General features: G+C 37.4%; 1 long non-coding RNA gene and 1 pseudogene across 1 annotated transcript; both read right to left on the minus strand.

The window, feature by feature from the left end:
- Positions 1–295: 295 nt before the first annotated feature.
- Positions 296–849, minus strand: LOC26535950 (annotated as a pseudogene).
- A 1928-nt stretch (positions 850–2777) lies between these two features.
- On the minus strand, positions 2778–7411 carry LOC120320542. The gene is made up of 2 exons (XR_005560038.1): positions 3701–7411; positions 2778–3649 (listed from the first exon to the last, which is right to left on the minus strand). It is a non-coding gene; the product is annotated as an uncharacterized LOC120320542 (long non-coding RNA).
- Between the last annotated feature and the right edge of the window lie 6196 nt (positions 7412–13607).

Consider the following 13607-nt stretch of genomic DNA (forward strand, 5'->3'; position numbering starts at 1 on the left):
TATCGGTAATATGTTGGTAAGGCTCACCCTAAAGCCCACAAAACGAACACAAATGTCTTTCACTTTTAAAGCATGTTTTGATTTTCTTTTAATTTTATAATTTCTTTTGTCAATACCTTTCTTTAGCCCTTAAGGCTATAATATACTCCTTTAGTAATTAATTTCGTAAATTTTGAGGTAGATATAGGAACAGTAAGCAAATCCTTAGATTGAGTTCCTGATATATATGCAGACATGTAGAAGCATCTGTACTTACAATAGGATAATATGTATACATGAATATGATAAACTCATATATAAAACTAATCAAGACATGTATTTTGTAATCTGTAGTTTTTTAGCGGAGCTCCTCACCTTGGCCATTAAGAGTAGCATTCTGATCGTAAGTCGCCCAATCCGCTCGCAAACTGTCGCGAAGACCGCTGCAGTGAGAGCACTGCATGTTTTGTGCTGTAAACTTGAATTCCTGGGACCACTGTCCGCCAGGCATGTTAAGGTGGGAAACTTGTTGAGCCCCCCAAACGGTGTTGGTACATTGCTTTGCATCGCGGATTTAAGACTGATCAACCCAAAGCAATCATAGGACTGTACATGAGGATCTTGACAAATATTTGAGTCGCTTAGGACTGCGTGAAAACTGTTAACAATAGTGATATCAATGCTTGAGATTGATGCTTGTGTATTAATCACTGTTGACGAAATGTCACGCGAGCGCTGGGGGGAGAATCGAGATGTTTCCGCAGAGTCCACATTAATCGGAAGAGGTATTAAGGCTTCATTCACATAATTTTTCATTGCGACAGTCGAGTGGAACTGTTGAACAGCTATGTACGAAAGTATATACAAATATTAATACGAATGCGTAGATATGTATGTACATACATATATACGAACATACTTTTAAGCCCGCCAAGGTGGATTAGCTGATTGGCGCAGAATCCTTTTTCGAACTTCTGAGCGCAGGCCAAATAAGGTCCGAACATCCATCAATTCAGCAAACGTAATTGGGATTGTTTCCGGGAAGTACACTCGATACGCATTGAATAAAACCCAGCTGTGTAACGTTACTATCAATGAAAATATCGATTCTCTCGACTCTCGTGTGGAACGTTTTTGAGAATTGAAACAAGTTTCAGAAAGAACGAAGGCTGTTTATATAGCTAAACAAGCTGCTTGTGAGCAACACTTCAAGAAATCCATACGCATGCTTTTGTCTGGTAGTTTTGAGGTGAAGCTGCCATTAAAGATAAATCCAAATGTTCTTGGCCTCTCCTTCGAAACAGCAAAGCGCAGATTTCTGGCTTTGGAACGCAGACTTGCAAATGATCTCAAGTTACACGACATGTATCAGGAGTTTATGAAAGAGTACCTTAAGCTTCGGTCATATGTCATTACTTTCTACTTTCGGGACACCACTACTCATCAGTGTGTCCTGAGACCTGATAGAAGCACCACAACGAAAGTCACAACGATCTCAATAAATGAGACTTTAATGTTGGGTGCAACTATTCGGAGGGAGCTTTACTTTATTTTGGCATTGACAGCTGATATCTCGAAGATGTATTGGCAAGTTATTCTTGTCGCAGAAGATCGTAACTTCCAACTTATCGTGTAGAGGGAAAAATCATTTGAAACTCTCCAAACCTATGGTCTCACCACTGTCACTTACGGAACAGCCTCCGTTCCGTTTTTGGCTATCCGTTGCCTATTCGAGCTTTCAAAGACCTATGTCAAGTCCCATAGCTTCAGAGGTTATATCAAGCGACTTTTATGTTGACGATATACTTACAGGTGCCAACACTTTAGAGAAACTGGATGTCATATGCAAAGTTTTGAAATTACGAGGTTTTGATCTGCCGAAATGGGCCACAAATCATCCGTAGCTTTTGTCGAGTAGAGGTCCAGAAAAGTCGCTTATATTTGACTTTTTCGCTTCTATAAAAACGTTGGGAATGATATGGAATTCTTATAATAATGTGTTTCATCATAGAATGGAGGATTCATTTAATTCATTCAAACGCAACATTTTGTCCGTCGTATAACTTTTGTTTGTACCTTTGGGGTTGTTGTGCCCGTTGATCAGAAGAGCATAAATCTTGCTTCAGGAGCTGTGGGGACAAAAATTGGACTGGGATGAATCGGTGCCCATGAAGTTGCATACTAGCTGCAACGCGTTGAAACATATTTTGCTAGAGGTAGACAAGATTTCCATACCTCGACATGTCTTTTTTTCTGCATATAACACTGCCCATATTCACGGATTCGCTGATGCATCAAGTGATGCCTATGGATGTTGCAATTGTGTCCGCAATACTATTGGGACAAAAAATTGGTCAAGACTGCTGTTCGCCAACCACGAGTGTTCCCCCTAAAAAGAAAATTAATTCCAAGGCTAGAAATTGTCTGCAGCTCATCTTCTTGCCAAGTTATCAAGTTGCTTCGTTGCTGAACAACGTTGAGTTGGAAATCTGGTCGGATTCGCCAGTCATATTATATTGGTTAAAAAGAGATCCATCCACACTAGCAAAGTTCGGTGCAAATAGAGTGTCTGAAATCCAAGAGCTTTCAGAGAATGTTGTCTTGTGGCATGTGCCAACAAAAGATAATCCAGCTGATTTAGTTTCACGTGGAACAGACATAGAACGTTTAAGCTGCACTCTATGGGACGAAGCCGGGACGAGTGGCCTAATCTTCATCAGATTGAAGTATCTTCCGAGTTAACGTTGACCGAGAACAAGAAAAGTGTAGCAGTATGTTCCCTAATGAAAGGCTAAGACTTATTGGAAGATGTTTGTCGTTTAATAAACTACTTCGGATCGTGGCATACGTACATTGGTTAATTCAGGGGAAGAAATGTCTGCGTGAGGTGGTTATTTCGGCAAAGGAACTAAAGGTATCTTTTTTTTAATCTAGCCCAAGTAATTTAAAGATTGGAGTTTGGTTCAGAATACATAAAGTTAGAGAAATGTGAAGGGTTATCTGCAAATCTTCAACGTTTAAGTCCCTTCGTGCACACCAGCGAGGTAGAGGGTGTGACATTTCGCTTGATTCGTGTTGGAGGCAGATTGTTTAATGCGCCAATTTCGTATGATGCCAAATTTCCCCTATTGCGGTTCCAAAAGTCAGAATTTGTTGCGTTGTTTCATCGGAACTTACATCGGAAGCATTATCATGAAGGTGCCAAAGTGATGGTGTCGCTTTTGAGGCAGTAGATCTGGCTAATCCATATTGGAGAAGCATGCACAAAGAATGTCCGTGGCTGTGTCCACTGTTTTCTGTATAAACCTATTCTGCTTGATCAGATAATGGGTAATTTGTCCGCCGTTCGGGTCAAGAAAGCTCGCCCATTTTTGGTCTGTGGAGCTGATTTCTGAGGTCCATTTTATGTCTTGTTGAAGCTTCTCGGAAAGCCCTCCAGTAAGACCTATTTTCGAGTGTTTTTGATCAAAGGCGGTTCATCTTGAGCTCGTCGTCGATCTATCTACTGACAGCTTTCTATCTGTTTTTAAAAGCCTTGTCGGAAGGAGATGTTTGCCGCAGAAGGTCTACAGCGACAACGCCATCATCTTCGTTGGATCGAGCAAGGTCCCCGAAGACCTGCACGTAGCGTTTTACCGCAATCAGGATCAACTGAGAGGAAACGCGGTTGCTGTGAGGGGTCGGTAACGCCAAACTCACAGCACACGAATTGAGGACCCACCTGGTAGAGGTAGAGGCTCTGCTTAATTCTCGTCCCATCGCGTCGCCTGGCAACGTCCCCAACGATGGAGAGGCTCTGACACCCGGACACCTGCAGATCGGCCAGAATCCGAATCTGGAGGAATCTCCAGCAAGGGCGGCTTCGGGTACTTGAAGCGGTGCCGAATGCTGTCCGCTCTCAAGCAGCAGGATTATCTGGCGCCACAAATGGAGCACATAACTCCACAATCTGGAGCTCGCAACGGAGGCTTACAGGACGCGTGGTGGCAATAACGCTCGGCAAGGACGGTAGAGCGCAACTTGCGTTGTTGCCAATTACCAGCGACCAAAAGGTTAAAGTGCTGGAGGTCTTAAACGGGGCCGGAATGTTGGAGCATTTGTTTAAGTTAAAATAAAATACTTGTTGAAATCTGTAAACTAAGATAAGAAATAAGAAACAAAGCATAGTAGCTTACTTACGAGCTTAATTTCTAGGCTATCAATGGATTACTCTTCTACTGAGAAGCTTTATGCTCAGAGAAAAATTTGGCTCGTGCGAGCAGTCGTTTCGTAAGCATAGAACCGAGAAGCCAGCGCAATAAATTTAAAGTCCAATTGCAACCGATGACTTTAAATTGGAAAATCTGAGCTAGGCTGCTAGATCTGAGTCGCATTTTAATAGTTTTTACTTGAGAAACCTCTCCCAGGATTTTCAGTAATGATTAATAAATAAAAGAGAGCCATACAACCTGACATAAACTAAAATAGATCTAAGCATGTCTGTTGTGTATGATATTAGATTTACTATGTATATGTCTGTGCTATGTATTTTTTTTTTTATCTTTACATGTAATGAGACATTTTTCTTATAAAATTATTTTTACTATTTACATATTTATATAGATTTATATTGGGTTGGGGCTTTAGATAGCATGAATAACATCAATTGGAACTTTGTTCATACATGTTAAGTCAAAACCCGATCCGGCAGATCTTGAGGGTAATGATGTTTGAGTCTTCTTCGTGTTCTTGTGCGGGGATCTGCAACACCAAGGTATTTATAATGGGTATTGGTCTAATTAAGACACCAGACCAGATTTTTATCCGGTTCAAAAATGTACACAGTACATTTGTAGTGCAATGTCGTCAGCATGTGCTGCAATTATAACAACGTTTCGATTACATCTGGTATCTCGCAAGCCTCCTGTCGAGACCCTTATAGCTGAGTTTTGATTAGGGTGATACTTGTATTTTTCTGTTATTTTCCAAAGAGAGTAGTTTATTGTAGCATATGTGCCCAGGTTTTCCAATACCTCACCTATTTGATGCTGTCTTCTATTGCCAGTGCCTTATGGAGGCGATTTGCAAGTCTCTGGTAAATTTACTGGATTCTGGCATCTCCTTATCTCGCATATTCTTTCCTGACCTTTCGCTGTAGTCGAAGTAGATTACCTATTATGTAGGGAAGCCGAGTCTGGTGGGAAACTTGTAAGTTTTGTAGATTTCTTGCTGTACCGTATGCATTACATAAGCTCCACGAGCGAGTAAGCGTGTGCGTTGTATCTTGTTCAGCGGCCTAGCGTGCAAATCTGCCAAAAGTTTAGTGTGATCCGACGGGAGCTCATGAAGCGTTCTGATATTAAACCTACTCATGTCATAACTGTTGTTATGAAGCAGTCCAGTGAAGATGGTATTAACAGAGGGTGTAACGAAGAGTAAAAAGTTGGCTAAAATTTGGTATTGGCCATTTGCAACGACTTCCTGCAACAATCTGCCTCTAGCCCCGAGCATCGATGTCTGCAGCTGAACTATCGCTATTTGTCGGTCATTCGTTAAGATGTGAGGCTGGGGACAGTGGCACAAGGACGAACGCACAATGATTGTGGCACCTCCTATGCCATTGCCACTGGGATGGTAGACGTGGTAAGAAATGTATCCTAGTAAATAGATGAGCTCTGCTTCACGTATGTGTGACTCGGTGACAAACATGATATCTATATTGTCCACATTTAGGAAGACTCGTTCCACAATCCGATTTTTATGATTGTATCAGTCATTTTGGAATCCGAGAAAAAAAGAAGCATGACCACTTCTTAAAATGCTTTGTTAAACTCTACAGTCTCCTCAATCAATTTAAACATTTTGTTCATTCTAGCGTTAATATCCAGCCGGTTTCCAGTGGCAGAAATTTTTCCCAAAGCCAAGGTCTTGCACTGATTCTGATCCTCTCTGAGATTTCTTAGCCATATTTGAGCCAAGTTGAACCCCATTAGAACGATCTATGTCGGCGTATTACATATCGCCACTTAATGCAACATAGGGACTGAAGCCGAATTTATATTTTATTGAATTTATATTTTTTGGCTTAGCAGTGTTGCCATTTAAGGTTGAAGTAAAGGGTCTAGGCCCTTTAGTTTTATTTTTCCTAATTTTTCGATCCTCACTGGGTAGACTTTGTCAGTTAATGCATGATCATCACCACAATTAATGCACAATAAATTTACCACATTTACCACAAATTGGATTCTGAAGATAATAGTTCTTGGAGATATGTGGCATCTCAAACATTGAAATACTTTTTTTCTGCGACGCTCACACTCTACAATGACTCGATGTCTGCCTAGTTGAGTTATTTTCAGTACTTTGTCGACATTAGGTCCTTGTTTTTTAGTTTAAAAAAAAGGTTATGTAATTGATTGTCGCTACGTCGTCTTTTTCAGAGATCTGTTCGTTTTGCCAATACGCTTTCCTCGAGCAATGTATATTAAGGACTTCAAAACCAAGGTCAACAAAATAAGTTACAATTTGAACCTTGGGCACGCTTGCGTCCGTTAGCTTAGCCATAAGCTTATGATGCCAAAACTATTTATCATTGATAAATGCCTCACAACAGCACGAAAAGCATCAGAATTGGCTGTGTATACCCGTGATACATAAAATCTAGAGGTGCTATTACTATAGTTATTCTCACCACCGCGGTGCACTGTTCGAAAGCGTGGATATTGTTAATATCTAGGACACATATAGCTGGAGGCTTGGAGTGCACATTTGACGACTGTTTTCCACTGATTTTAGAGTCATCTGATTAGTAAGAGAGATTAGTAATATGATGTCTAGCCTTACAGGTAACTTCGGATGCCTGAACAACTCATTTACGTTTCATGTCTGCTGTAGCCGCAACGGTGTAAGTTGTTGTAGCTTGAGTAATCGTGAAGGTCACGTTAGTTTTACTACTTGTTGTAAGCAATGGGTAAGTGTGAGTTGAATTTTGCAATGAGCCCGTGTTATTAGATGTTGATGCAATGCTGTTTACTATTTGGGATAGTGTCGTTCCAGTGCTTTCGCCAGCAATTTTTCTCAGAACCCCAGAACCTCAGAAAACGGAAAACTTTAAAAAAATCGATTTTTGTTTTATTCTTTAATTTGATAGCTAAATTATTCAAGAATATTATTATTATTCAAAATCCCAAAGTTGGAAAGTCGTACTACGAATAGTTTTGGCCTTATCTTGCCAGGACCCATCTTGCGCGTTGCCACTTCAGGTTGGATCCAAAAACTTTAAAGCGTGTTTTCTCGAAACCACTTTTTTCAGTCGGTAATCACGATTGCGAATATAAAGCTCAACTTAGACTCGTTTTTTAGATAAAAGTCACCACTAGTGATTAAAACTCTAACTTTAGTAAAAACTAATTGTTTAAACAATTTTTCAGTCCATAATAGGAAAAAAAAAGTGTAACAAGAGAGAACGCTATAGTCGAGTTCCCGACTATCTGATACCCGTTACTCAGCTAGTGGAAGTGTAAAGGAGAGTCTTCAACACTGACAGTTTTTGGCGGTTTGTGGGCGTTGGAGTGGGCGTGGCAAAAAGTTTTTTTGGCAAATCGATAGAAATTTACCAGACCAATTCAAAAATGAAAAAATATCAAAACATTTTTCAAAAGTATGGGCGTGGCAGCTTTGGGCGGTTTGTGGGCGTTAGAGTGGGCGTGGCAGAAAGTTTTTTTGCAAATCGATAGAAATTTACAAAATTAATTCAAAAATGAAAAAATATTAAATTATTTTTCAAAAGTGTAGGCGTGGCAGTTTTGGGCGGTTTGTGGGCGTTAGAGTGGGCGTGGCAACATGAATCGACAAACTTGCGCTGCGTCTATGTCTCTGGAGTCTGTATGCCTAATCTAGCTTTTATAGTTCCTGAGATCTCGACGTTCATACGGACAGACGGACGGACAGACGGACATGGCCAGATCGACTTGGCTATTGATCCTGAGCAAGAATATATAATAAACTTTTTTTGGTGATAGATTTAATGAAAAAAATATATTTTCCTTTTTATGATCTTTATTTGAATAAGTTTCACCAGAGGTCAGTTAAGAACTAATTTACAAAGGTATTCTTTCGGCCCAGCAAACCTTTTACAGAGGATTAACATAAGCCTTTTAAGTTCTACTTAGCTTTATATGTCAAGCTTAACAGATCATTAAGCTCGTTACCGTTAAGCGGTTCGTATCTTGGGGGAATGTTATTTATGAGGCTTTTGGAGAGTGAAGCTTTCCAAAAGATCGGCTTTAGCTTTTTTATATGAAGAGTGAATATGTCGTATGAAGAAATGAATATGTCACTCCCCACCTTTTAGATATTAGCTTGTCCTCAAGCGATTATTTCTGGATATAAGTGTGGTACTGGATTTGCAATTTCAGCTATTTCTGTTTTTGTCTCTGTTTCTTGTTCGATATTTTTGTTAGTGGTTTTACTTGGTTTTAGGTAAGAGATAATAATTTTGTGTGGCGCTGTTTTACATTTCATATAAAAGTAAAATATGTAAATTAAAACTAAAACGGATATGAAGATTATTAGTATGTTTCTGTAAATTGTGTTACTCTTATTGTTTAACAAAATCATTTCCTTAATTTCTATGTGTGACATTGGTTCGATTTTTGTTACATTGTGTTCAGTAAATATTACATTTGTGTATTGTTGAATACTATTAGATATTGTAATTTGTTTTAATTCTGCTGTGCAGTTGGATATTTTTATAATTTTATTATTTTCAATATAAATCTCTTGACCGTTACAATTGTGATAAAGTTTTTCTCTGGTCATATTCCAGGTTATAAGTATATTTGGTTTAATGTATTGAATATAGGATTGTTTACGATATTTTTGAAAAGTACAAGTTGGTGTTTCGTGTTTTATTATGTTAGCTATGCAATGGTCTTTGACAATATTCTTTGTTAGTGTATTTAGAACGTAGTTGTTATGTGAGTAGAATTTGCCTTCAATATTTTCCTTAATAATTTGGCCATTATTGTCGGGGTGAGGTGCAATGATGAAAGTTGGTCGTTCAATTGAATTCATAGGAATGTGGGACATTAGGAATATTTCATTAGTAGGTACGTTATACCAAGCGGAAGTTTTTATGTTTATCAGATTTTTGTAATTAAGGTTGCCAATATTTTCATGTTTTAGTAGTTTAGGATTAAATATTCCTAGTCGTGTTAGTTGTGAACCCATTTCAATGTCTTCGATATATTCGGTAAAATGTTCAATATTAAATATTAATAGATTCAATTTTTGTTCCTTTTTCAAAGAATTGGACTGGTTATTAATTATTTCTATGCCATTATTGAGACTGTCAATAACGTGGTTTAGAGTGCTGACCTGTACTGTGTCTTGTGAAAGAGTCGAAATTTGTTGTTCAATATGTTGTCTGTCGTCTTCGTCTAGTGTGCCAAAAAGATATCTTAATGTGGAACCTACAAAGTTAGCCAGTCCTCGTTTGTTTCGTTTTGAAATGCGTATGCCATTTATTTCTCTTTCCATTTTCTCGGTTAAATATTTAATTTGTGTGACATTTTTAAATTCTTGACATTGTTTAATTATACTATTAAATGTTTCTTCAATTTCTGTAATATTTATGGTGAGACAGTGATGCATAAAGGTGATGGGGATTTGTATTGTTCCAGATTCAAACAAGATAAATCCTTGATTGTTTTCTATTGGGTTGATTTCGATTGTTCCTGCTGTAGTTTGTGTCGCAATACAAGTTATTATGGTGATTATAAGTCCGATGATTGGGAGGTGTCGGTTTGCTGCAAGTATTTGCTGTCGTTAACTTTCTTTTTCTTTTTAAATTTGCTTTTGTAATGAATAACGTTTTGACCTCTATTATTTTCGTTATAATGTTTTTCGTCTAATTGTTCTATTCTGCCTGTTTTTCTAAAGGGATTCTTTGATTTTGCGCGTGTTAAGGGTGCTTGTCTAAACTTGTGTCGATTTCGAAATCCTGTCGTTTTTTGTTAAGATTTTTGATTTTCATTTCTTTAATCATCTGGGTATCATAAGTAGGTGTGTCTGCGTAAAGAAGGATGTTAGCCGGTATCTGTCCGGTTGTGTTATGTTTAGTCTTGTGATTGTATATGTATAAAATTGTTTCCATTCGTGTTTCTTTATTTTCTCTATTGTTTTCAGTATTGATAATTCTGATTTTTTCATTTATGGTTTTATGAAGGCGTTCTATGTCTGCTATTCCTGTTTTACTTGTGGTAATATCTATTTGTATGTCTTCGTTGTTTAGCCAAGTTTTTAAAGAAGTGCTTATAAACGCGGAGTCCTTGTCTGCTTTAATTTTCTGTGGTTTTCCCATGTCGTTAAAAATTCTAGTAAGGGCTCGTTTTGCCTCTAACCAATCTCTACTGTTTGTTTTAATAAGTGAAGCAAATTTTGAATAAACGTCTATACAAGATAAATACTGTTCGTTGTCAATAGCATAAAAGTCAATAACAAAAATTTCGCGTCGGTTTTTTGTCTCTGGAGTTATTTCGAAAACTAGTTTTGTTGGTCTATGTTCTGTCTTTGCAAGGTTACAGACTTCACAATCATTGATAATGTTTTGAATTAGTTTATTATAATCGGGAAAATAGTGAGTTTCTTTAAATAATCGTATCATTTTTTCAATACCGGGGTGTAACAATTTAGAATGTTGAGTAATAATGAATTCTTTAAATTCAGAATAAGATTTTATGTCTTTTAACATTATGATACTTTTCAGAATTTTCACGTTACTATGTGGGTTAATGGTTTCTCGATATGCTTTTTGAAAAACTAAAAAGTCTTTATCATTTTCCAGGTAAATAACACTGCTATTATTTAAGAAGTATTTAATAAGGATATCTTTTGCTTTTGTCAGGGTCATGTCAGTGTATTTGATGGTCAGTTTTATTTTGGAAAAGTATTTCGTTGTCTCTACTCGGTCTACGCTATCTTTTATAAATTCAATTTGTCTTGCAAAATAGTTTATGGGTTTTTCTGTAATTTCAATGTAGGTTTCGTTGCTTTCTGATGAACTGTGTATTGTTGCTGCTGGTGAAATATTTTCTTCTTCGCCTACCATGTTTTCTTCAATTTTGACGCGAGATAAAGCGTCTGCTACATGATTAAGTTTACCTTCTAAATATTTGATTTTGAAATTATATTCGCTAAGTCTAATTCGCCAACGTTGTAGTTTTATGTTAGGCTCTTTAATATTATTTAGCCAAACAAGGGGTTTGTGATCGCTCAAAATCTCAAAGGGGACTCCATATAAATATGGGCGGAAATATTTGGTTGCCCAAACGATTGCTAGTAGTTCTTTTTCAATAGTGCTATAATTTTGTTCATGATCATTTAATGTTCTACTTGCAAAGCTTACTGGCTTATTGTCTTGTGATAACACGGCTCCTATGGCGAAATTGCTAGCGTCAGTAGTGACTTGAAATGTTTTTGTGAAATCAGGGCAAATCAAAATTGGGTCGTTCATTATGAGTGTTTTCAATTTTTCAAATGATTTATTGTATTCTTCGTTTCTTGTGTCTATTTTAGCTCCTTTTTTTAGAAATATTGTCAGAGGTTTTGCAATCTTTGCAAAATCTGGAATGAACTTACGGTAGTATCCGCATAAGCCTAAAAAAGATTTGATTTCTTTTGGTGTCTTTGGGAGAGGAAATTTTTCGATTGCCTTAACTTTCTCTTTATTAGGTCGTATGCCTTCTGGACTTATAATATGACCTAAGAAATTTGTTTGCTTTTTTAAAAATTCACATTTGTCCAATTGGAGTTTAAGATTGGCTTCTTTAAGTTTCTCAAAAACCTTTCTCAGTGAGTCTAGGTGTTCGTTCAGAGATGTTGAATAGATGATCACATCTTCTAAATAAACAAGGCAATGCTTATTTATGAGGTCTTTTAGGACGTAATTCATGCACCGTTGGAAGGTTGCAGGAGCATTTTTTAAGCCAAATGGCATGCGAGTGTACTCATAGTGACCGTGTTTGGTCGAAAACGCCGTTTTTGGTATAGACTTAGGGTCCATTTCGATTTGATGAAAGCCTTTTGCTAAGTCAATTGTAGTAAAATACTGGCATTTTCCTAATTTGCCTAGTATTTCGTCCATGTTAGGAATCGGAAATTTATCATTTATTGTTATTTCATTTAAATTTCGATAGTCCACGACCAACCTGAATTTCGGTTTGCCAGAGGCATCCATCTTTTTGGGGACAATCCATAATGGACTGCAATAAGGGGAGTCGCTTTCGCGTATAATGCCTTGTTTTAACATTTCCTCAATTTGCTTATTTACTTCTGCTTCGTAGGAAAACGGGTACGAGTATGGTCTTTTGTAAACTGGGTTTTCATGAGTGGTTTTTATATCGTGACGTATTATACTTGTGAATGTAAGGTTTTCATTTTTGGAATATTGAATGTCATTGAACTCTTTTAATAAATTTGTAAGTCTGTACTTTTCCTCACTATTTAAATGTTCTAGTCTGTATGTGTGTTCTGAGTCTATGTTGTTGTCCATGGCATAGTTTATTTCTGATGTAAAGTTGTTTTCTTGTAAGAGTGCATTAACGTTTTCCGAATAGTTCTCATCACATGGATCTAATTCTTTGTGAATGAATGTTCTTTCGTTAATTATTGTTTCTTTCCGAGAGTAGTCTATTAAACCGTTATTCTCCATTAGTATTTTTCTTCCTAACAGAATATCATAATAAGGTGAAAATGAATGAATATAGAATTTTTGCGTTTGTTGAAAAAGCCCGTTGGCTGGAAGGTCTACATATTTATTTAATTTAGAATAGCCTGTCATACTTCGGACAGTTATTTGCTTATCTTTAACTTGAAGATTGAAAAAGTTTGAGCTCATCAAGTTTATCGAAGAGCCAGTATCAACTATGCATCTATATCTGTGGTTATTAAACATGATCTCTATGTATTGGTGGGATCCCAGGCTGGTATTGGAAAATTTTCAGCTTGTTGATATTGCTGATCTGTAAAAAATTCTGTCTGAGTATTCTGTAATTGATCTTCGTGGAACTGTTCGTCGTTATTAATGTAGTGTTCAGTTTCGTTATCGTAATCTAATTCGTGCTGGTGAAAATTTTCATTTGTCTGCATTCGCGATTGTTCGCTGCTTTCTCTAAAACGCTTATTTGGCACTCTTGGTGGCTGGGGAGGCTGATAGTAGTTTCGGGTGTCGTTTTGACGGTCCTGAAGTAAGTCTGTTCTGAATCCGTTGTATAAATTTCTGTACTGATTAAGTTGCTGTTGTCTGGTCGGAGGAATTTGTCTAAAAGGGGTTTGATTGTTTACGTTAGTGTTTTGGGTCTGTGTGGGATTTAATGGAATAAAGGGGCGAATGAATCGTTGGTTGGGGTGAGTGTTTTTGATTTGGTTAATGTTTGTATGTTTATAGGTGTTAGGTGGATTTGAGTTAAGTTTTGGCTGACTATCGAATGTTTTTGAAATTGGGTCTTCGTATAGACCTTCTTGTTGGGCGATTTGCTTTAGTTTTTGAACGGTTGAAATGTCATACCTCGCTAAGGTCATGAACAACCTATCGGGGAGTGAGCGTTGAATTGTATTTTTAATTGTGGTTGCCATTGCTTGTGTATAAA

The sequence above is a fragment of the Drosophila yakuba genome, chromosome 2L, assembly GCF_016746365.2.
Source record: "Drosophila yakuba strain Tai18E2 chromosome 2L, Prin_Dyak_Tai18E2_2.1, whole genome shotgun sequence".
Lineage (NCBI taxonomy): Eukaryota > Metazoa > Arthropoda > Insecta > Diptera > Drosophilidae > Drosophila > Drosophila yakuba.